Source organism: Crocodylus siamensis, chromosome 13, assembly GCF_052110815.1.
Source record: "Crocodylus siamensis isolate JL-2025a chromosome 13, ASM5211081v1, whole genome shotgun sequence".
Lineage (NCBI taxonomy): Eukaryota > Metazoa > Chordata > Crocodylia > Crocodylidae > Crocodylus > Crocodylus siamensis.
In genome coordinates this window covers 19,327,012-19,353,049 of record NC_143407.1, presented here as the reverse complement: position 1 = coordinate 19,353,049, position 26,038 = coordinate 19,327,012, and positions in this window count along the sequence as shown.

Sequence of the window (26,038 nt, the reverse complement as noted above, 5' to 3'; positions counted from 1 at the left end):
CAACTTAAATTAAAAATTTAAAAAACCAAAACCTCACACTAAGAACTGCAGAAATGGGCAGGGAACAGCTGGTTACTTCCCCTCCCTGTAGTTACAGAAGGTCGTATTTTGCAGAAGCTTCCTGCTGCTCAAGATGTGTGGAATATCTTCTCAGGTGGTATTGGTTGCTGTCACTTTTGATATACAGGCTGCTGGGGTCTGTGTTCTGGAAGGCTGATGCTAGCAAATAGTTTTCCAGATTACAAAGATGACACAGGAAAAAATGGCTCAGATCCTTGTTCAGTGGTGAAATCTCAGAAAAGTTTTGTGTCCTTGGACAGTATACTCATTGGTCTGATTAATGGTCAGCCCAACTTAGTGAAGCTTGTCCTTGACAGGTAAAGATACTGTAAATTTTATTTATATTCCCTCTAGGTCTTCTACAAGAGACAACTTTCCTAATCCCTGTAATTATACAATTACTTGTGTGTCCCCCTGTCTCCTACAAATTCTTATCTCTCTCTCTCGACATATTCAACCCTACTTGTTTTGTTTGCAAAACACCGCCTACACTTTATTTTTATATTTTTAATTTCTTATTGGATCATCCAGAGGTCATGAGGCCCCTTTCCCCCTTACTGCTTTTCCACACCATAGCTTACCACAGCTTAATATAATATAGCCTAGCCCAACCAGAACTTCTACACTTGCTTGCTGCTCCACAAATACACTTGCTTTTTAGTTTTTCTCATTCATGTATGTCTGTATTTAATGAATCTTGTAAGAATCATTCCCCTCCCCTCCCAGTCTACAGGACAAAGAGGAGCAGCTGTCCTCCACACCTCCATATTTGGGTATTCTTGGTCTCTGGAAGGCATGGGAGACTTTCTCCTGGCTCTACTCCTAGTCCCCAGGTGGAGATAAGCCAGGGACAAGTCTGCAGCTATTCAGTCTTCCAAGAGAAAAATCTCTCTGGAGTGATTTCTACCTGGTTGTTGTCAGGTTATTTTTCTCTCAGAGCAACGATTTTTGCTCCAGGAGAAAAAGCTCGAATGCTTCACACTTTTGGTTTCTACTGGCAGAATGGTGATTCTCCCAGTAGAAAGTAAACATCTGTACCTGGCCAGAGAATATCACCCAGTGATGCCCACAGGTAGTCCAATAACTTGCAGTTGAACCAGAGCAGCAGCTGCCTGTGATGGCATTACTTGGTCTGACCTGTGAAGTGCTACTTACCCAATAAATTGCACTGTCTCCCATTCATTAGCATTAGCATCAGTGCCTTCCAGCTAGTAAACTTTTTCAGCTTATTCTTTCCTTGCTGCCACAGTTCAGTGACTGTTGTGGAGTGGTTCCTCCCATGTGTTGCACACATGGTTGATTTTGATCTGTGACCTGATCTGCCACCAACAAACCATCATGGAGTTATTACATTAAGTCAAATATTCAAAAATTGCCTCCCAGCCTCCTCCTCAATAGAAATCAGGCTCCTGAGAAGATCATTACTCATAAGAATCACAGGAATGCCTTACTCAGAAACAGCACAAGGGCTTGCCATCAACGTTCCACATTTTCTACTTCATATTGCTCTTCCACAGCAAGTGCATCGTAAAGAACAAAGCAGAGCAAAGTTGTTGGATCACCCAAAATATCCTGATACAGTTCTTCTTGGGGCTAAGAGTCAATTGATTCTCTCCAAACCTGTCATAGCCAAGGAAGATATCTGGAGACAGCAAAACTGTTTACCCATCTAGGTACTTAATAAGCCACCACAGCAGGAAAAGTATGAAGAAATAACATGTCTATTTAATAGGGATTTGGAACATTAAGTTCTTCTGGGCCTGGTGGATTGTAGCTTTCATAGAATCATATAATCAAATGACCAGAAGGGACGTGCAGGATCATCGAGTCGAGTCAAGTGAGCTCAACAAAGTTCTTATCCCGCCTCATATTGAACACCTCCAAGGATGGTGACTGCACCACCTCTGCTGGGAGTATGTTCCAGATTCTGGTAACCCTTATGGAAAAAAGTTATTTTCTTATGTTCAGCCTAAATTTTCTCTCTATTAGTTTGTGCCTATTGGTCCTCATCCTCCCTTGAGGTGCCTTCTTGAAGAGATGCTCACCTACATCTTGATGCTTACCCCTAACGTACTTGTAGATGGCTATCAAGTCACCTCTCAGTCTTCTCTTACTCAGACTGAACAGGCCCAGTTCCCGGAGTCTCTACTCATAAGGCCTATCCTCCAGGCCCCTAATCATATGGGTGGCCCTTCTTTGTACCCTCCCAAGCTTATCCACATCCTTCCTGAAGTGTGGTGCCCAGAACTGGACACAGTACTCCAGCGATGTCCTCACCAATGTTGAATAAAGAGGGAGAAGCACCTCCCTGGATCTATTGGCAACACATCAGCTGATGCATGCAGAGTTCTATTTTCCCTGCTGGCAACCTCATTGCACTGTTGGCTCTTATTCAGCTTCTGGTCAATTGTGACCCCCAAGTCCCATTCAGATGCTGTGCCAACCAGTGTAGTACTACCACCCATCATGTAGTTATGGTGAAGGTTCTTTGTACTCAGATGAAGAACCCTGCACTTCTCCCTGTTAAACCTCATCTGATTCCATTCCACCCATAAAGCCAGTCTGTCAAGGTCATCTTGGATCTTTGCCCTGTCCTCTGATGTGCCCACATTTCCCCACAGCTTAATATCATCTACAAACTTAATCATTGAGCTTTCCACCCCCTAATCCAAGTCATTAATAAATATGTTAAAGAGCACAGGTCCCTGGGAGATACCGCTAGAGACGGCTCTCCAGGATGAGGCCATCCCATTGATTACATCTCTCTGGGATCAGGCTCTAAAGCCAGTTGTCCACCCACCTCACTGTTGACTGGCCCAGCCCAGTACCCTCCAATTTATTTGATAGAATCTCATGGGAAACAGAATCAAAGGCTTTACTGAAGTGTAGGTAAATGACATTAACCTCATGTCCCTCATCCAAATGGTTAGTTACTTGGTCATAGAAGGACACCAGGTTTGTCAGGCATGATCTACCCCTGACAGAGCCATTCTGGTCACTTCTTCATACCCCACCAGTTACCATTTTGTAATTGATGGCCTCCTTAACACATTTTTAATTTTTTTTTCCCCAGGACCAAAGTCAGACTGACCTGTAGTTTGCAGGGTCATACCTCTTCCCTTTCTTGAAGATAGGTACCACCTTGGCACTCTCATGAGTTCCACAACTCTTTGAACAGCTTTGCCAGTGGCTCTGCCATTTCTTTCAGGGCTCTTGCATGGAGGTCATCTGGCCCAGCAGTCTTGAAAATGTCTAAGTGTTATAGGAGATCCCTCACCTGTTCAGGACTGATTTCATGTAGTCTGTTATCTTTGCCATATTCCCTAGGCCTCTGGACAGGTGAACAGCCCCTATTTGATTTCAGGAATACTGATATGAAGTATGTATTTAGGAGATCTGCCTTTTCATGAGGAGCAACTGTGGGCTGCCCCTCCATATTCAGTAGGGGTCCACCAGTGGAGCCTAATTTCTTGCTCCCTATGTCCTATGAAGGACTTTTTGTTGTGGTTTATTTTGGTTGCCGGCTTGATCTCCATGCCTGCCATGGCTTTCTGTGTATCATACCTGCAGACCCTGGTGATATAAGTGTACTCCTCTCTGGTTGCTGAACCATTCTTCCAATGCTTGTCAACTTCTTTTTTCTTTCTCAATAGTTCCCTAATATCCTTGTTGAACCAAGTGGGTTTCTTGTCTCCTTTTCCACTCTTTGTCCATGTGGGGATGACCTCTTTTTGAGCAGTAAGAATTGTCCCCTTAAGGAAGCATCACCGTTTCTGAACTCCCAGGTTGTCCAGTCACTGGCCACAGAGGGCCTCTCCAACTAGCCTCCTGAGTCTGCCAAAGTCTGCCCTTCTGAAGTCTAGGACTTCTGTTCTACTAACTGATTTCCCAGACTTTCAGTGGATGGTGAATCAAATCAAGTATGATCCCTGTCACCCAGAGTACCTCCAATCCTCAGGTTGCCTATCATGTCCTCCCCTTTGGCCAGCACTAAATCCAGAGTGGCCTTACCCCAGTAGACCCTTCCACAACCTGCATCAGGAACAGATTGTTTATTGCTGCCAAGAAGTTGGCTGACCTGCTGGAGCTAGCCAAATGGTCCTCCCAACAGATGTCAGGGTAGTTGAAGCCACTCATGTCGATCATCTCTTTAGTACTAGGTGCCTCAATCAGTTCCACAGAGAGTGCCTGATCTCTCTCCTCTTCTTGGGAGGGAGACCTGTAGTAGACTACCCCCATCAGGTCTCCCTCTCCTGTTCCCCTTTGTATCTTGACCTAGAGGGTTTCAAAGAACCATTCCCTGCTATCAAACGTGACTTGCAGGGAGAGATACCACTTTTTTACATATAGGGTCACACCTCCTCCCTTCTTCCCAACCTGATCCTTCCTATAAAGCCTATAGCCCTCAATATTCACTGCCCAATCATACGTGTCATCCCACCGGGTCTCTGTCAACCCAATGAGATCAAATTCCTTGTCTACCAGAATGAGTGCCAGTTCCTTCTGTTTATTTCCCATGCTTCTGGCATTCCCATAAAGACACCTGAGTTCTCCCCTAGTCACCTCAGGTTTTCTGTCACACCATCAGTGTCTCAGGATGTTAGTACCTTTCTGGATGTCCACTACACCCTCCCCTATCTGATGTGAATGCCCTCCCCTGTGTCGTCATGCCTAGTTTGAAGCCATCCTAAACAAGTCGGTGATTCTTGTAGAGAAGAGCTTCTTCCCTCTACTTGTGAGGTGAATACTAGAGTTGTGCAAGGCTTTGGACAGAGATTGTCTGATTTGGATGAAATTTTCAGGAATTGTAGTCTATACTGATAGGATGAATCTTGCCATGTTTCAAGAGGATTGGTGCAGGGGTTTGGGGAAAATTGCACCCCAAATTCTTGAAACCAAATCTCATGTCACGTCTATGTATTACAACACAGGGAGGTGGAAACTGCAGGAGTGGTGGCTCCTGGTGATGCCACAAAGCCTGCCAAGTTTAAAGAAGATTGGTGCAGGGGGTTGGGGGGAACTGCACCTCAAGCTCTGGACAAGCAAAAGTCATAACATGGGTGACCCTGTGTGTGTTAAGGTTGAAGGTTGCAGGGATGGAAGCCCCTGCTGCAGCCACGAAGCCCGCCAGCTGTCATGGAGATCAGTGCAGGGCTTCTGGGTTCTGGGGCCCTTCACCTCTAGCTGCTGACAGGCAAAACTCATGCCATGGGTGCTTGTGCAACTGACTGTGTCTGTCTTGGGGTGTGGGAGAAACTACTGCAGGCCTGGCTGCTAAGCTACTATGTTACCAGTTACCAATCAGACATGATTCACCCAGGGACCAGCTCAATACACAGGACCTAGCTAAAGTAGCCAGTTAATTACCATCAATTAACACCTACAAAAGCAGAGACTAAGAAGAGGAAATAATCAATACAGACAACCAACTGCCCCAAGACAGAGACAGTCAGTTGCCCAGCACCCATGTCATGAGTTTTGCCTGTGAGCAGCTAGAGGTGCAGGGCCCCAGAACTCCCCTGCACCAATCCCCTTAACAGCTGGCAGGTGTCGTGGCCTCAGCAGTGGCCACAATCCCTGCAGATTTCATCTTGCTGCACCTTAGCACACACAGGGTAACCCATGTCATGAGTTTTGCTTGTCCGCAGCTTGAGGTACAGTTCCCCCCAAGCCCCTGCACCAATCTTCTTGAAACTTGGCAGGCTTTTTGGCCTCATCAGGGGCTACCAACCCTGTAGTTTTGACCCCCCTGTGTTGTAACACATAGACATGACATGAGTTTTAGTTTCAAGAATTTGGGGTACAGTTCCCCTCAAACCACTGCACCGATCTTCTTGAAGCTTGGCATACTTCATGGTCAGATCAGGGGCTATGATCTGTACAAGTTGGTGTCTGAAGTGGCCAGATCCGAAGCCAGATCGGATCACTTCCGACTGGCACAGGCCTAGAGAATACCATCTTTTGCATGTAGACCACTGTCATTAAACTGCATATCAAAGTCAAGGAATCCAAAGCCTACGCAGTGGCTTTCAATCCATAATTGATCAGGTTTCAATCTGACTGGTTCATTTCCCAAAATACAACTTTACTGTATTGAAACACCGACTGTCGGTACATCTACACAGGACGCTAATTGTTCAGTAGCTTAATAATACTGTGCAGTAGCATGTTACAGCATGGCCAGTGCTAATATGCTACTGCACAGTATTATTAGGCTACTGAATGGTAGTGTCACTAAAAAAGCATTCACCAGCACTACTGCACAGTAACTTTGGTTGCAGCAGATTTATTTAGTACTTGATTTTGCAAGTACTAAATTAAATGCACAATAACCACTGCTCATTAATGAATGTGTAGATGCATCCTGTATGTACTAGGGCCATCTTTCTGCAGCTGGGGAAAGGAGTGTTCCCAGATCTGACCAAAAGTTTCTCTATTTTATGAGAGCAGCATCACTGGGTGTGATGGTTTCTAACAGCATGGTTTCATTGCATTGCCCTCAAGGAGGGCTTGGCTGCATGTGTGATTTATATGCACCCACATGTGCCTCCAGACTCAAAAGGGGAACCTATACACCTGTCCGATGCCTGATCTGACATATTCTAATTAGAACCTGTCAGAGCAGACTTGATTAATTGAGTCTGCTGAGCATGTGAATTAGCATATTCCAGCAACCTTGGTGTCACATGCATTCAGTGTCCTCGCATATCAAAATGACAGAGGAGGCTTCTTTGATAAGCTTTAAAGCATCCCCACCACCACTTTAAAGTACAGGGTCTCTGATACATGAGATGCTGTGGGCACTTTAATTAGAGCAGCTCCCAAGAGCTACTCTAATTAAAGTGCCCCTTCCCCACCTCACCCTGGAGAACAGGTAAAGACACCCAAGACTCCTCCTGGGAATGCCTGGGAATTCAGCAATAAAAAAACTCTGAGTAAGGTTTTCTCAAGGGGCTTCTGAAGTTTGGTTCTCAACTGCCTGTAACTTTCAGTCCAAACCTGTCAGTACAGATACCCCAGCCACCTACTGAGACTGCAGTGATGCTTGTCCCAGAGATCATACTAAAAAAGAGTGGCTAAAAAAGAGTTCTCCAAGTTGTGCATGAATGTCCTAGATATTATTTCTCAAAATAATCCTCTCCACTTTTGTTTGATTGTTTGCCTGATCTCCAGATCTGTTACACTGGAAAGGACCTATGCACATTCCATTTACAGCTCTAAAGTGAGAAGAATACAACATTTACTGATCTTAGTTTTTTTCAATTCCCATGCTGAGGTTCGAGAATGAAGCCGAAGAGGAGAGAAGGGGAAGTTGCATAGTTTTCAGCGTGATGTACCCCTGCAGGGATAGCTTGTTACTTTGACAAGAAGTAGGGGGTATCTTCACCCTGTCCTTCCTTCTTCAACGATAAGGGCACATACCAGGCAAGCGTCTCCTGTTCTATCCCCATGGCTGGAGCACGGCTACCTACTACTCTTTTGGGCATTGCACAGCAGGGCCCCAGTCTTGCTTGGTCCTTAGGCAGGAGGGTGGCTACTGATGCATCCCTAGAATACCGTGCATCCCCATGGTGACGGGAGGAGGACCACCAGCCCCCTTGGCCAATCAGCAGTGAGGAGTAGGGCTGCCACCTCCTCAGCCAATCAGCAGCAAGGGGCAGGGCCACCATAAGAAGGCCACTTCCCTCCCTCTCTTCCTATCTGGCTGAGAACCCTGCTCCTCCTGGCTGCGCACCACCCTATCTGCAGGCATAGCCAACAGAACCATGAGGACAAATGATTGACACGAACTGAAAATCAGGACTTTTTTTGCAGTCCATTGCTTATTTAGAAATGGACAAGGGACAAAGTATTTAAAAACAGGGTGGTCCAGTATAAAACAAGACCAGTGGCCTACCCTATTAGGCAGTATGAGAATAAACCTGATTAATAATAAAAGGAAGGACTTGCTCTTTTTTTCTGAAGTTAGAATGACACTGATGTAGCCTGACTTACTGGGAACAGAAATTACTTCTATGCTTTGGTGTGTGCATGTTTGCCCCTTCTATAGAACAGTCCAAGATCATGACATCAATTCCTTCACTGTCAGACCTTTCCTCCTCTTAGCTTGGTCTAGTTTCCCCAGCAATTATGAACAGCCTGGGGTTAATAGGAGCACTTTATTGTTCCTAACAAGCCTATTCATGGATTCAGATAGAGAGCAGCCTGCTTGGTCATGTATCCTCTTTAGTTTTTATTGAGCCATAGGAAGAGTACAGGGAAGACCTTTATTGTATTTTTAGTGAAAGACAAAAAGCCTTAATAATGGCCCTCTCTGCTTAGCTGGGAACTCAGGGACCTTGCAACAGCCCATAATAATTATTGTAAATAAAAGGGGACAAATCTAGCGCACAGTATGAGCAGTTAAAAAGAACCCCAGGGTGGAAGGCATGTCTTAAAAACAAGCTATACAGAGTGTTTCTCTATATATCTCCTCTTCTCTCTCTCTTTTTTCCCTCTTCTTTCATATACCCAATTCTCTTTCACTGCATGGGGAAACATGAAATACTGAAGGTTTCTCAGCAAGGCATTACATTAGACCTTACTTCTTTACTAGGCCGTGACTGACTTCACATTTTTCATTACCTACAGCCATTTTTTTCATGGAGACTTGGCAGCAGGTGGATGGTTCCTGCTTCACAACTCCACAGGTTAAACCTCTTCCCTCAGGGTGACCTCAGCCACTACCATGAAAGACCATCTCTAGGGGGGTGTGGGCAGTTTGCTTTTCATGGTGTTTGCCCCTGTTCCCTATGGCCAACTCTTGCAATTTTTTTTCTGCTAATCTCTTGATAGTCTGTTTTTTTCTGAATTCCCAGCTCCTGGAGTTGAGTTAGTACATAAGAATCTCAGGTTGTATTTATGGAGGGGGAAAAAAGGTTTCTGCTGTGGTTATGCAGAAAAAGCTCAAAAGCACGAATCCCAAAAGCTGGCAAATGAGAAAGAATGCTGTTTTTTGTTTTAGTTTTTTTTAATTTCATGATTTTAAGCCAATCTTACGATTTTTTGAGTTCTTGGAACTGAGAGTGCTGTCAACAGCAACCCACCCACTGAATTTGCTTCTTCAAAAACAGACCCCCATTTGCCAGTGCTATTTGCAGGCTTGTTTTACAAATTGCAAATGATGAAGACACAAGCACTATGAGACTAATCCAGAGCCAAGTTCATCTTACTGCCAGGAAGATTTCCCTGATGCTACATTTGCTTTCTTAATTGCCTGAGGCATACATTTTAAGAGGCCATTATGATCATGTTACTCTGGCTGCCTGGGTAGCACAGGCTAAAGGACTTCAGAATCCACTCTCACTCCCAGTATCCTCATCAGCAATGATAAGCTGGTCTCAAGGTATCAAAATTGCATCTTACTGCACCCTTATTCACCTTAACTTTCCAGCCATTCGTTCTGTTCTGCCTTTGCCTGCGGGATTAAGGAGCTCTCAACTCCAAAGTCTCTGACTTTGTAACTGTCCCCCAGGGCCAAGCTAAGAAGATGGAGCTCCTCAAGTCTGCCTCCCATCTCATTTCATACAAGAACCCAACTTGTAGACCTTTCTAAAAAGCTGATAAAACAAAAGCTAGTTTCCCCAGCTCTTATGAACATCCTGGGATTAATAGGAGCACATTATTGTTCCTAATAAGGCTATTTGTGGATTTGGCTAGAGAGCAGCCTGCTTGGGCATATATTGTCTTTAGTATTTATTGAGCAGTGGTAAAAGTGCAGGGAAAACCTTTATGTGTTTTAGAGAAAGACAAAAAGCTTTGAAAGGTAGAAAACCCTGGGATTTTTTTTCAGATTTTCCACAAAAAGCTTCTATAGAAACATATCAGTTCCCCAAATCCACTTTCAATTAAACGAAAGAGTACTTATAAACAGACAGAGCCCATTTTTTAGAGAATTCTGTGGACGGATCTATGCGAGATGCTAAATGTGCAGTAGACTAATTCTACTGTGCATCACAGCAAAAGCCATGCTACTGCACTAACACACAGTAGAATTAGTGTGCACATTAGCATCACTAAAAAGGCACGTGCTGGTGCTACTGTGCAGTAATGCTGGTTATTGCACATCAAGTTATTACAGGTACTAATTTAATGGGCTGTAACTACGACACATTCACGCACATGTAGATGTGCCCTGTGTAAACTGCCACAAGGGACCAAACCCTTAGCAGCTGGCTCTAATTAGCCATTACTCCTCCCAAGGCTGCAGGCTGTGGGAGAGGCTTGGGGCTCATATAAACCAGACCCAGATCACCTTTGTAGAGAGCAGAAGATAGAAGGGTTGGGGGAGTTTTAGGAGAAATATATTGAGGGAGTTATAGGCTAGGGACTACTTTCTTGGATGAATAGGTGAAAAGATAAGAGAATATTTAAGGAAATGAGCCTGAAAGACTTAGTGTATGAATGATAGAAAACTAAATGATAATCTGCCTCTCACTAACATCTCCTAGGTCCCTGCTGGCTTCCTTTCTCTAGTTGACTTACCCTGCCACACTAGGGGGAAAAATAAGTGAGAAATTAGAAAGAGTCCAGTTTTAATATATATATTTTTAATTTTCCCCCTAATTTTCTCTCTCTCATTGCTTTGACTGAAATAACACACTTATGTCAGAAGTCTTAATTTTGTTTAAAAAATGAGTAGAGAAAAAAACTTTGAAATGCTGTTAAGTAACTCAGCCTGCTACATAATTCCTTCCTTCCTTAGTAATCACTCTGTTCACAGTTTCTGTATTCCACAGTAAATACCGCTATCATTGAGCTATCAGCTATTTTTGAAGTGTTGTTTTTATATAAGTAGGAAAGCTCTGTCCCAGTTTCTTTGTTTCTAAATTATGAGGTTTGATTATTGCTGGAGCAATCTGAAAAATAACTAAGTGATAATCAGAAGAACTGTCTTGCTTAAGACCGTTCTTAAGCAATTGCATTCATTTCTCTGTGTAGCATTCAATTGGATATTTCAGATAAAGGTGTTAAAGCCCTGTTCACGGATGCTGATATGAATTCAGTGAAACATATTAAAGTGACATCAGTGGAACTCAGTCCTTTCTCAGACAAATGCATGTGGAGGTTAAAGGGATAAGGAGTTCAGTCCTTAGTTTTAGTCTGTGTTCAGAATCAAAATTACAATGCACTAAGGAACTTTGCTTCAGAATCATACAATAGATGTTAAAGCTGGACACTGTTGTACTGTTATTAAGCCCTAGGTGCTAGATTGTCTATGGTTGCATTACTTATTACCCTAATGGTAGTATACTAATAACCACTTCTGTAGTGTATACAAATAACCACTTCTGTAGTGCTTAGGTCTTATAGGTTTCATTACAGTAGTTTCCCTATTTCTAGCTCTCTTGAATTTCACAGGTCTTGCTTGGTACACCTAGTCTCTACGCAGTCTCTCCCAAGTAGCCCTTAATCATATAAATTAAGGGCTGGAAGGGACCTCAAAAGATCATCAAGTCCAACCCCCTTGCTCTGGACAGGAATACGGCTGAGATCAAATGGTCCCAGCAAGGTGTCTGTCCACTCTCCCCTTGAAGATTTCCAAGGTTGGGGACTGCAGCACCTCCACGGGAAATCTATTCCAGATTCTGGTTACCCTTATTGTAAAGAAGTTCTTCCTTACATTAAACCTGAAACCATCCTCTAACCCAGTGGTTCCCAATCCCAGGTCACAATGCAAATAAGGATCATGGGGGCAATCCTGTTAGCGCCGCACAGAAAATACGAGCCGCACCATGTACCGGGAGCTCCCCAGCCCCTGCCCTCAGGCCGCTGCAGCCACACTCCGCTCTCAGCACCGAGGCATGGAGAAAAAGAAGTTGGAACCCACTGCTTTAACAATTAATGGCCACTGCTCCTTGTCCTCCCCTGGGGTGCCCTAGTAACAGTTTTTCTCTCAGTTCCTGATATTCACTCCTTACATACTTATAGATGGCCATCAAGTCCCCCCTTAGTCTTCTCTTCCCCAGACTGAACAGTCCCAGATCCCTTAGTCTTTCCTCATAAGATTTGTCCTCCAGGCCCCTAATCACTCCTGTCGCCCTTCTCTGGACCTTTCAAGATTCTCCACTTCTTTTTTGAAGGGCGTTGCCTAGAACTGGACACAGTACTCCAGCTGTGTCTCACCAGTGCCAAGTAGAGGAAGTATCACTTCTTTAGCCCTGCTCGCAACACATCAGCTAATGCATCCCAGTATGCTATTAGCTCTGACTACAGCATTGCACTGGCAGCTCATGTTCATCCTGTGATCAACCATAAGCCCAAGGTCCCTTTCAGCCATTGTGCTGGCCAGGACATCTCCTTCTAACCCATATTCATGTAGCTGATTACTTGTCCCAAGATGAAGCACTTTGCATTTATCCTTATTAAATTGCATCTGGTTCTGCTCCACCCACCTTTCTATCTTGTCCAGGTCTACTTGGATCATCATCCTATTCCCTAGTGTCACCGCTTTTCCCCATAACTTAGTATCATCCACAAACTTGACCATTGTACTTTCCACATCCCCATCTAAATTGTTGATAAACCATGTTGAACAGCACAGGGCCAAGAACTGAATCCTATGAGACACTACTGTTCCACAGGGACATTGAACCCTGAATCCTTGAAGCTAGAATCCTTCAAATCAGTATGAGTCCCATAGTTCCCTGGATTCAGAGCTTGGGTCTTTACATCACTGAAGTCTCTGTGGCCTGACCAGTGACCCCCAGTTAGCTCAGTTCCCAATTGGCTCATTTTCCTTCACAAGAAAAACAGTACAGCCAGGACTGAGTTGCAGCAAAGTAGGAGGCCTTTCAAAAAGCAGGCATGTATTGGTCATGTTGCAGCTGGCAGAGCCCTTGGCTCAGAGTGTACGAGCTGCAACATAAGCAGAGTCCGTGTCAATTGGAATGAAAAGCCTGATGGACCATGTCCCCCTGCAGTCCACGCTCTCTCCCTCGCATCCCCCTTGGAAACAGTCCAATCTTTCATTGGGCCTGTTTTGATCCTTGCTCCTGGGTGCCAGTTATAAATGAATCTCTAGTTCTTGAAGCTTCCATTGCATTCACCCAGATGTTGCCTTCATAGATGAATTATCCTAATTCAATTCCTCATGGTCCATTCTCTACCACCTCCAATGCCAGGCAGCCATGTATAGAAAATAGCGCTTCCCTCTCCCCTAGTCTAGGGTGCAAGTTAATTCATTCCATCCCAGTGTGTAAAAGCATGCAGTCAAAACAGGGGAATTTAGGCATACACAATACTCTCAGAAAAAATACAAAACAGTACCCCCTTCTGTTATACTTGGATAATAGCATTGCCCTGCCTCACAGGCTCTTTTAAGATAACTACAGCTGAAACCTTTGTGGGGTCATATAATATGAAAAAGAGGCTGTGTAATCAGGATCATAGGGCATATCTTGTCAAAGCAAGTACTACATCCCCGTGTCTTTCACTGTACTTCACTTCACTCTCCTTGAGTGCTGTGCAGGATAAGGCATCTGAGTTGCCACCCTCCACCCTAGAAGTAGAGGTTTTTCAGCAGTGCTGTGTAACACAAGTTAGTGAAGCAATTGCAGTAAGTATAAAAAATCCTCCTGTTTCCTACCCCACTAACTTTTTTTCTTCCCCCCTAGCAGGCATATCTGAATTTTTGATTTGGACATAGTCAGATGATGTTAATTGCTCATTGAATGTTGATATAACCCAATTCCATCAAAGCATTAAGTAAAAAGATGTCATGTCTAATGAGCAGATTGAGAAACAGTACAAACCCTATGATTTTCCCACTTTATCAATATTTCAGCTTTAGACAATACATTATTGAGAGGACCAAAAGAATATTTTCTTAGACCTGTCAATGAGCATCCATGTCAATTCCAATACAGAGGGGCTCTGTCTCTCTACTAGGCAAAATGTGGTTGTACCAGTTTAAAACTGGAGCCGTGTCACATCTCTGAAGCAACATTAAAAGGTCTCTATTGTTCTTTCTAAGGGTATCATCAAAGTAAATGAGGTTCTTTTGTTGGCTGCAACGGGGCTTAGATAGGCCCCGAAGTTGAAGTAATTGCAGTGATACATGCTGAAAGCATGATTAATTTTCCAAATCAAAAGCAATTCTGGTTGAGCATAGTAGGTCCCTGTCCTTGATAAGGGCTCCTACAGCAGTACAGTTTATGTACCCATGCTCCGTCTACTGGCAGATCCTAAGTGACACCTGCAGCTACAGTCCTGTTGATATGTAAGCACTTGAATGACTACTGTGGACTTTAGTGCCACAGACTCCTACACTGCTGCTCATGTGAGTTAAGTCAAGAATATGCTTAAGCATTTACAAGAATTCTAATTCTTACTTGGCCCTGGTGTAAGCCAGGAGCCATCCCAGTGAAAGCAAAATAGCTCATCTACTCTAACAAATATCAAAGCAAGTAGACTCAGAACTAGACCCAAGTCCAAATTTGATTGCAGGCACTTGCTTGGCAAATCCTGGAGGGAATGGAATGGAGTCACAGGTGAACATCCTGGATTTGTTTCTTTAAGCACTGAGGAGAGCATAAGACCAGAATGGATCACCTGGGTTACCCAGCCCTGTACTTCACAATTGCAAGAACCATGTGATATAGGTTAAGTCCAAAAGAATATCCACTCTATCCACCTTCACACCATAAGCCACCAAACACCACCAAATCCTGTAGTACAAAGGACAGTGTAAGATCGGAGGCTGGTGGGGCATGGTGGCTACCTGCAGGCGGTGGCAGTGCCAGCAGTGGCGGCGTGATGGTGGCGACCCGGGAGCTCCTGCAGGTGGCTGCGGTTGTGCCGGTGGTGGGAGAGGGGGTGGTGAGTGCTGACCAGTGGTTGGCGACCACCTGCAGACACTGCCAGCTGCATCAGCGGCGATCGGGAACCACCTGCAGACTGACGGTGAGGTGGAGGGGTGGCGAGTGACTACCCTCAGGTGCTGCTGGCAGCATCAATGGCACTTTTTGCAGGGGGTGCACTACCAAGCTTAAGGGGGGCATGTGCACCCCCTACACATTGCCCGTGTACAAAGGACAGAGGCCTCAAACTGCAGTGTCCCCAGGAAAAGGGCAAGAGAGATGCAAGGCCTGGGAGCCATCCAGTAACAGCACATGGGACATCTTATTTAATTCTAGATGGCATTCTTCACAGTGTTGTCTCAGTGCTGTCAATCTTAAGATTTGGTCATGAGGAATGGCAGCTCAAATTCTACCCAAGCTCTTTCACATGATAGTCAGTGAATGTCAATCCCCTTATCAGTTAACAGATACAGAAATGAGGTGCACATACTGCTCTCAGGCAGTTTCCTGTTTGTGCTTAATGTTTACACCACTGTCAGAAATCAGTGAGAGCTGCACATGCTTCGTGTCCTCAGGAAATTTGATTGTCCAGTGCTGGTGGCTTTAAAGCATCAGATCCCTTTCTGTCATGCAGCCTGGACACACACCTCAGTATGCTGATTTGAGGCCTGCTTTGTAGGGACAAGTCCCTTTCTTGTCATAACCATTAACTGTGCCCTGTGTTACTCTTTGCCCTGGGTATCATTGTAGGGCTGATGAGGGATACAGGAACTAATGGGACAAGACAGCTTTTTGCATTCTCTCAAGCAGAGGCAAGTGTGCCTTGTTTTCTTCTTTATTAGCTTCCCACAATTTAGGATCCTGAAGCCAAAGCTGTGATACCCCCTCCCTTCTTGCCAGAGGGCCCGTGCATGATTAATCCAAGCCTTGCCTCTCACTTAATAAGAACACGGCTATAAATGTAATCATACAGTTTATGGGCTGCACAGATTTGCTGGCCTCAGCTAAATCAATAAGACATTTAGGGTATTGGTGGCCACTCCTCTGTTTCCTTTCCTGAAGTACACTTCAAAGTGATAAAAACATCAGTTTAGTGAATTGAGAGGTCTCAGGATCATAGCAGGGTTAGAGAATAATATTAACCCTCTGTGCTGCCATCCATTTGATTTTCTATTGCTATGGGGTGCAAGCATCAGGGTGTATGGAAGAGAGATCAAAGGTCAGTTTGAGCCTCATAGTGGCCTATCAGGCTAAAATGGCTCATTCATATCAGTTACTATAGCTACAAACAGTGGCCTTTGAATCCCCAACATCCATGACCAGATACTGATTTGCAACTAATTTTACTAGGAATAATATTTAACTCCTTTTCAGCCTTTAGTTCTAGAGCTGTAGCGAGATGCCTTAGCTGACCTGCTACCTTCTCAGGGGATGAAGGTGCAGTGAATATAATTGCTTAAGAGTGGCTTTCTAATAAGGGCATGCCAACTGGTCATCTGTGAATACTCCAGTGTTTGTTTCTTCCATCTGTCTGCCCAGGGAAGTGTGATGCTGCACAGCCAGAGATTAGGACTTCAGGATCCTTTTATATTTCAAACTACTGACTTCTAGGAAATGCTTGGAGTCCAACTAATTTCCTGCTCCATATGCTGTAGGTCAGTGTTTGTCAACCAGGGGACTACATACCCCTAGGGGTACTTAAAAGGGTAATAGGGGGTACGCAGAACTCCACATGTGTGCGCACAGCTGCAAGGCAGCATGTGCATGGCCAGGAGCACAGCCTGGCCACATGGAGAGCATCCAGGTCCAGCTGGTAAGTTTGTGTTGGGGGAGGGAGTGGGGCTGGGGCAGGGCATGGGACTGAGTTGTGTGGGGGGTGGCTCCTGCCACTACGTGCACCCCGTGAAGGTGTGTGTGGGGGTGGGGTGTGCCTCAGATCTGTGTACAGGGCTGGGAAGGCTGGGGCTGGGGCCACGTTGGGCTCTTCCCAGCAGGTGGCTGGGCTGGGCTGCACTGGGGTGGGCAGCAGCAGCACTGGGGAGGAGGTCTGGGGGGACCTATGGTGAATTCTGGAGTGGCTATAGCCCCCCCCCCCCAGCCCCTTTCCTGTAGGCCCTCATGGTGAGGGAGAGAGTGGGGCTGGGGCTGGGGCAGGCACTGCCCAGCTGGGGTAGAGTGAGGGACAGAGACATGAGTGGCTTGTCTGGGGGCCACAGGTTGTGGTGGCTCCCACTGCTGCGTGCACCCCAGGAGGGCATGGGGGGAGTATGCCCCTGGATCTGCATGCAGGGCACAGTGGGCTGTGGGCCACTGAGGGCTGGGGGCAGGGCAGCGTTAGGCTGTTCCCAGTGGGGGTGTTGGGCTGGGCTGTGCTGGGAGTCGGGAGTTGAGAGGGCTATGGCAAATTGTGGGGTAGCTGCACCCCTCCTCTGGTGGCCCCCTCCCAGCACCACCACCACCTGCCCCAAGTGCAGCCCGGCCTGGCCCCCACCAGGAAGATCCTGGTGCAGCCCCAGTCCTAGCCTTAGCCTACCTGTGCCCATGCACAGATCCGGGGCACACGCTCCCTACCTTCCTGGGGAGTATGCAGCAATGGGAGATGCCATCACCCACACTTCCCAGATGACTCACTTGCAGCTCCGTCCCATGCTCCACCCTAGCTAGGCAGTGCCTACCTCTGCTCCAGCCCCAGTCCCAGCCCCAGCCCTGCTCCCTCCCTCCCTCCCTTACCAGGGCGGCCAATGGGAGTGGGGCTACAGGGTGGGCTGCAGTCACTCCAGAATTCACCGTAGTCCCCCCAACCCCCCACCCAGCACCACTACTGCCCACCCCGAGCACAGCCTGGCCCAGCCCCGCATGGGGAAGAGCCTAGTGCCCCAGCTCACAGCAGCAGCCCATCTGCCCCCCATATACAGGTCTGGGGGCACATGCCCTCCATGCCCTCCCGGGGTGTGCACAGTGATGGCAGCCCCCACCCCCATACCCCTGAAAAACAAGAAAAAAATATAACGGGATACATGAGTTAAAATTTTGAGACAGGTTGTTAAAAAAGGTTGAAAACCCCCTGCCATCAATGTATTGTGCTGATGCATAAGGATGAAACTAACACACAGGGCATTGAGCAAGTACTAAAATGATAGCTAAACAAAACTGTGAGTGCAGGATCTTGTGAAAGAAGTCTAGAGCAATCTGTGATATTGCCAGGTCTTGGAGCTATGACCCAGAATTGGCCAATAGTTCAATGGTTCTGAAGTTCAGAGGCATGGCAAACTAATGACGCCGCAGTCGTGCCATAAGTTGGTTCAATAGCTTTGCACTTGGTGGCACTGAAGCTCAAGTAGCTTGGTTTAATGGTGGCATTTGCAGTGCAGGGATTTTCAGGTCAGTGGTAAGATGACTAATACCACCTGCTTGTTAGTTTCACAGCAGGTCAGCTTCCTGACCACTACAGTGCCAGCACAAACTGGTTGCAGCAGAAAGAGCCTTGCAGGGTGGCTATTAGGGCCATTGAGATTTTGACGGGTGTTTTGTTTTCAAGCTGTTTCGATGCATTTTGAGCTCAAAACAGCAAAATCAAAACTAAAGGCTTAGAAACAGCTTTGAAATGAAATGAGGGCACTCAAAATGTTTTGAAACGTTTTGAGGTGCAAAGCCAGGCTTGCTTACAGCTAAACAGAAGCTAAGGAGAGGGAGGGGTAAGACTGCTCTGATAATGATATGTGTAGCTGGCCAGTGACTTCCCTGAGGTCCCTTCCAATCCCAGTGCTCTGGGGGAGGGATGGAAAAACAGCATAGAAAGCATTGTTTGAACTGAGATTTCTCTGTGCCTTCACACTTACAAGTGACACGAGCTTTGCTCTGAACAGTCTGAGGTGCAGTTTCCCAGAAACCCCTATACCTAACTCCTTGAAAATTGGCAGGTTTCATGGCCTCTTAAGGGGCTACCAACCCTGCAGTTTTTATTTGAATCAGGAAAGAAATGACAAAGTTATAGGCATTTTTGTGATTCCCCATGATAGACTATGGGCAAAACGTTGAAACGCGTTGAAACAGTGAAACGGTTTTGATGAAACGAAATGGAACAGTGCTTTGAAACAGTGAAAGAAAACACGGTTCCTTCAAAATGGCAAAATGGAAGTTGAAATAAAACAGTGCTGTTTTGCACAACCCTAGTAGCTATCCAACTCAATGCCAAGCTGGCATTACCAGTTGATATGATTTAATACTAAACCCCAAAACTCCCTGTGTACTTAGTAGTGGTAAATGCATGGGCTTTGAATGACTCCATATATTCAGTGCTCCCCTACCAAAAAGTAACCTAAGAAATTGTCTGTCTGGGAGGCTTTCAGTGCACACAGGGAAACAGATGTTTAGTCTGCCCAGGAGGCTGAAAATGTATCTCAGAGTCATGGGACACTGCCTCGCCATGCCCATCACTGACCCACTCCCCAAGTCTTGCTTTGTGGTAGTTGTGATTCACTGTAGATGTTATGCCTTCATTGTTCTTCTCACTTATTTCCTTACTGTGGCTTTTGTATTGCAGGCAAGAGTAGTTCCCACCTTTGTCTTAGATTCAGAGTAAGAGAGCTCCTGCCCCTAAAGACCTATGGTCTAAAGAGACACCCCCTAAGATTACAGTCACTGTTTCAGAGCTGAAGTAATGTTTCTCGGGCTATGAGAATTCCACAGAACAGGCAACAATTGACCTGTGATCTCCACCCATGACATGCCACTGGCATAACCACAAAACCATCCTTTCTCTACAATTATCAGTGACATGTTTTTGTGGAGAGATGTCCAGGGAATATGGATTTTGCAAAATGGGAAAGCTGAGGGGCCAGTGAGATTTCTGGTCCCAGGTATGGTATGGGAGCTGTGATCATATTCTAGAAACCAGCACACAGTTGAGGCTTTTAGTACTGCTGGTAGGCCACATGACAGCATCTGACAAGGATTGGCTTTAAACTTAGGGAAAGGTGACTGAATAAATTGCCTTTCCCCTGCTTGGATTCTTTCCCTTCTCTCAGGCTTCCTTTCTGCTTCCAGCCCTAGTATCTGTCACTACCTCTGATGACAGTATGATCAGGAGAAAGCTGGTCAAAAATGCTTAGTCTCATTTAGAACAAGTTTTGAATTTCCACAGATTTTTATAAGAAAAAAATGAGGAAAAAAAATCAGTGTTTGGTTGTTTGCTTGCCTATTTTCTGTCCCTCCCTAGTTTTTTCCTTTCTTTTTTCTGTTCCATTTTTGCCACTGAAATACTGAAAAAAGAGTGGTGGTGGGAGGAGGGGATTAAATGGACAGCCAACAGTTATCAGTGATTTCCTGGTCAATGTTGTTTTGGAAAAGGTTTAAGAAATTTGTTTTTGTCAAAAAATGAAAATTGTTGACCAGTTCTAATAATAAAGACAACATTAAGGTCATCAATATCCAAATCACCATCAGACTTCATGGTTCACACCTCCCTGGGATAGATAAGACATTTTACACTTCAGACTTATTGCCAACAGCTGTCTGAACAGTATTGGTTTATGCTTGGTATGCATGGTGAAGATTATCATTGTACCTGTAAGGACGAACAACCTGTTTTTAAGGCACACATTCTAGAGCACTATTTATGTAACGGTGAAGAACACTCCACAACTATGTGATCACCTATGGAAGCATGAAATTGTATAATGCATATAGTCCTGTGTACCATGTAATGAGAAATAGCTGTACAACTTTAAGCTCTACTTAGATAGACCTAGAGAGACTGGAACAACAGAGGCTGCCTCTAATAGGGTGGAAGTCATATTAGCAAAAGTGTGGAAGCAGGCCAGGACTGAAATAGCTAATGGTGTCTGGAATTCAGGACTGAAGTGCATCAGCCGAGCTGTGTTTAAGGACCCCGGGGCTGGAATACAAGGATGGCTGTAGGTGAGGAGGACTGAGGTATATTGGATGTGTTCAAGGGCCGGGAAAGTGTGAAGGTGGGAGGGAACTGGAATACAGGGACATTTTCACAGCTATCTGGAGCAGAACTTGCTGCACTTTACCTGTGAGAAATGTCTCTGGTTCATAAGCACAAAATGAACGGGACAAGACAGAATGATTTTAAGGGAATGGAAGTGTAAGAGAAGACACAGAAAACTGTATGGGGAGGAGTGGAACATGCGGCTGGAAGCCTGTTACCAGTGGCTTGTTCCGCAGGTGGGATATTCCAGGAATCCCCTCCCTAGTCTGTTCCTAGAGGTCAGGGGAAACCATGCCAGGAGCACACTTGTATACATAAAACAGACATTTCTCTTTTTCCCAGCACTCAGCTGATCTGTTCTTTGTCCACAGCCCTCTGGAGACAAGGTGCATGAATAAAACATGGGAGCAGCCACTGTGCAGTATCAAGAATATCACCTAAGGTGATGTCCTTCCTCATAAGCCTGGTTAGTGTTGTTAAATCTCCCTGTCACAAGGTATAACAGTCCCTTACAACAGGGTGCCAGGAAGCTGTGCCAGTGCAGGTGGAAATCAGTGGACTGACACAACCATTTTAATATATAAAGCACAAGCAGAGAATCAGCTCCAATGCTAGAGTCTTCTTGTCTATTTTCCTGAGCTACAGCCATTTCCCTGATGTTCTAGCTACTAAGCCCTCTGCAGAGACCCCAACCTGGGAGAAATAGATTCTTGTGATGTGTGATGGTCACCATCTTGATCAAGATACCAGGGATAGAACCAGGGTTCTCCAAAGATAGAAGCAGGTGCTTGCAGCGGTTTGAATTAGACAACCATGGTGCCCCAAGTAGGCTATAAGAAACTTGTGCCCTCTGTGGAGAGGACAGAAAATGGGAGGACTTGTAACTAATGCTAGATAAGGACTGGATTTTCCATTCTGAAGGAAATGCTATGATTTCAACTCCTCTATCTGTTCTCCTGCAATAAAACAAAACTGAAGTTTTGGAACAGAATTCCAAAAAAAAAGAACTGTTTAGGTTAACAGAAATATTGCATTTTGATAAAGACAAAAACACTTTGCCCTAGTGTTGTTAAAACTTTGTTTGAATGAAAGTAGATGGATTTTTAAAAAATATAAAATCAACTTTATATGGAAAAATCCAAACCTTTCATTTTGGTAATGTCAAAACATCCTATTTCTCTGTTTCTATTTTAGCATTACAAAAAATGCCTTGTTTCACTTTTCTAAAACACAGTTTCATTGACATTGACATATTTTTCTCCTCAATGATTTGATTCCCACAAAAACATTTTGCATTGGAAAATACATTGCAGCAAAAAACGTACAAAAGACTTCATTTATAATATAATATACCTTCCCAGTGGACTGCCAATAAGCTAGGTACCATTTACAAGTTATTAGTAGGGTCATCTTTTTGCACAGAGGCCATTTTGTTCCCGTGTATGGATGTAGTTTGGGTGCACCTGCTAATTGACTAATTAGCTCCACAGTAAAGCACCACCATTTACCCATGTACCCCTATTAGGGTGCAGTAAATTAAATTAACTCTGCTGTAGGAGAGTACTGTCTGGGAAAAGTACTATCCCATGGCAGTTATTTAGTGTGCCGAAACACGTGCATAGTTTGTAACTAGTAGGGGTGCACCAATAGAGAATTTTTGGGTCAATATTGATGGCCAATTTTTAATGAGCCATATTGATCTGATTGATACCGATCCAATTCCTATATGCAGCTGGGCAGCATGGACAGCAGCTTCCAGCTGGTAAGTCTGTTGTGGGGGAAAGAACGAGGAGGGAGGGAAGGGGCATGGGGGGAGGGCAGATCCCTACAATAAGGGAGGGAGTGGGGCTGGGGCAGGGGCAGGGGTAGGCACTGCACAGCTGGGGAGGAGCAGGGGATGGAGCCATGAGTGGCATATCTGGGGGGTATGCAGGGGGGGAGAAGAGGGTGGCTCCTGCCACTGTGCACGCCCCGGGAGGTCATGGGGGGCATGTGCCCCTGGATCTGCATGCAGGGTGAGGGTGGGCTGCCACTGCAGACTGGGGCCAGGGTGAGACTGAGCTTTTCCTGGTGTGGGGGAGGTTGGGCTGGGGCTGCGCACAGGGTGGGAAGTGGTGGTGCTGGGAGGGGGGTTACAGGAGGGCTGAAGCCACCCCAAAATTCACCAGAGCCTCCCACCCAGTGCTGCCACTGCCTGCCTCCAGTGCAGCCCTAGCCTTGGTCTTCCCTCCCCCCATGCCCCTTCCCCTGCTGAAAAGAGCCCAGTGCCACCCTGGCCCCAGCCCACACCAGCAGTCCTCCCTCACCCCACGTGCAGATCTGGAGGCACATGCCCCCATGCCCTCCAGGGGTGGACATAGCTGTGGGAGCTGCCCCCTGTCCCCCAGTGAGACAGTTGCAGCTCTGTTCACCACTCTGCTCTGGCTGTGCAGCGCCTTCCCCTGCCACAGCCCCAGCCTTAGCTTCAGCCCCACTCCCTCCCTCCCTCCCTCAGTGCTAGGGCCTCTATCTTCCCCCCACCCATGCCCCTTCCCGCCCCATGCCCTTTCCCTCACACTGATCTTACCAGCCCAACCTGGCTGCCCTCCATGCTGTGTGCTGCACTGCGTCTGCATGCTGCACTGCACTGCACAGGGCACTTATCAGCCACATTATCAGCCACATCAGTCAAAAAAATTAAATTGCCAATACAGTCAATTTTTCTTATATTGGTGCTGATCCAATATGGAGCCAATGTATTGGTGCATCTCTAGTAACTGGGGCTGACTGGGGCACCAAGATACTACACTGTGGGGGTTGCCTGTGGGGGGAGCACCCTCATGCACTAGCCGCAGAACACTGAGCCAGGGCAGAGCAGTTTTGGGCTGGCAGGCTGACCCCCTGCACTCCCTACCATCCAGGGTTGCTCTGCCTTGGCTCAACATACTGCAGTTGGGGATGCATGTGTAAATGCTGTGCGTGGGAGCAACAAATTCCTGTGTGAACTGTGCCATAGTTTATTGCTATGTGCTAATTGCACATGTAGATGCACCCTCTGTTGCTTAAAGCATGAGCAAAAGGGAGTCAGAAGAGATGATTTATATGCACAATTCTGAGTCTCTGGAGATGAAATGCACTCCTCTGCAGGTGTGACATGAGGCCTGCTTGCAATAGGATCTGTATTTTGGCATAGGCTTTATGGGATATAGTGTCTTTAAACAAGCCTAAATTCACACTCCACAGCCAGTATTGGTAGCATTTTAACAGGTGTAATTGAGTTGTACAGGTTCTCAGGCAAGAGTCAAGCACATAAATTGTAAAAGCAGCTGTAGCTATCCAATCTTTGCTGTGGCATCTGTGCTTTCCCATTAGAATCTATCTGATTTTAGTGTCTACATTTCCTGGGATTAAACCCTTTTCCCCAGGTGTTGTACATACTCTTACTGAGGTCAGTCCCTGCCTTGAAAATGTTACTGTCAAAATAGGCAGGAAAGGAAAGTGGGAAGGAAGGATTACTATCTTTAATCCACAAATGAAGAGCAGATTGTATAAATGACTTGACAACAGTTTTATGGGAGCTGGGGGCACAGTGGTGAATCATCAGAACTAGAGCCCATGGGGCATTTACCTCAAACCTATTATTTTTGTCCTAAGTGCTGTTTTTTTGGCCTAACATCATGAAAAGTCCATCATTAAACTCCACTTGCCAGGTGGAGGAACTACCTTTCCATCTAAGCCTTTTCTCCTGTTCTGTCCCCTGACATTCATGACATCCTTTGTTGTTTCATGAAAGTCAGTAGGGACAAAGGAGTGGAAGGCGCCTTCTGAGCCATCAAGTGCAGTCCTTTGAATTCATAAGACATCAGTTCATCCAAGGAAGTCACCACATTGCCACCTCAAGCCCTCACACACACCTACAAGTAGGGCTGTGAGAAATGGCACTGTTCTGTTTTGACCAGCGTTTTGACATTTCAACAGAACAGCATTCTGTTTTGAATTTTGAATCTGGCACATGTGAGAATACCTAGGGCCAAGGTGGCCCAGAGGCAGAGTTGAGCCTCAGTGAGAAGATTGGGCCTCAGTGTTCAAAGACTGGAAGAAGGCCAATGTGTTGCCTATCTTCAAGAAAGGGAGAAAAGTGGATCCGGCAAACTACAGGCCTATCAGCCTGACCTCTATCTTGGGGAAGCTCTTAGAAAAGATTATCAAAGAGGTCTTTCTTCACAGACTGGCTGATGGCAACATCTTGCAGGATAGCCAGCATGGGTTTGTTGTGGGGAGGTCTTGCTTGACCAATCTTATTTCCTTTTATGACCAAGTGACCTATCACCTGGACAAGGGAGAGGAGATTGATGTCATATATCTTGACTTTAAAAAAGCCTTTGAGTTGGTATCCCATGATCTCCTCTTAGCAAAACTGGCTAACTGCAACTTCGGCCTCACCACAGTCCGCTGGCTGGAGAATTGGCTCTGTGGTTGGACCCAGAGGGTGGTGGTTGATGGAAGTCAATCATCGTGGTGCGCAGTGACTAGTGGGGTCCCTGAAGGCTCTGTCCTTGGGCCGATACTATTTAACATCTTCATTAATGCTGTGGACATTGGTGTCAGAAGTGGACTGGCCAAGTTTGCCGATGACATCAAACTCTGGGGTAAAGCATCCACACCTGAGGACAGGAGGGTAATCCAGGCAGACCTTGACAGGCTCAGGAAATGGGCAGACAAGAACTTGACAATATTTAACACTAAAAAATGCAAGGTTCTCCATTTTAGGAAGAAAAACTTGTAACATGCTTATAGGCTCAGCAGTGCTACGTTGGCTAGCACTACAGAAGAAAGAGACTTGGAGGTCATCATTGACCACAAGATGAACATGAGCCTGCAATGCGATGCTGCAGCTAGTAAAGCGACCAAAACACTGGCTTGCATCCATAGATGCTTCTCGAGCAGATCCCAGTATGTCATTCTCCCATTGTACTCGGCCTTGGTGAGGCCGCAGCTGGAGTACTGCTTCCCATTTTGGCTCCACAATTCAAAAAGTATGTGGAGAGGCTTGAGAGAGTCCAGAGGAGGGCCAAGCACATGATCAGAGGGCAGGAAAACACACCTTATGATGAGAGGCTAAGAGGCATGGGACTCTTCAGCCTGGAAAAGTGCAGGCTCAGGGGTGATCTGGTGGCTGCCTAGAAGTTTATCAGGGGTGTTG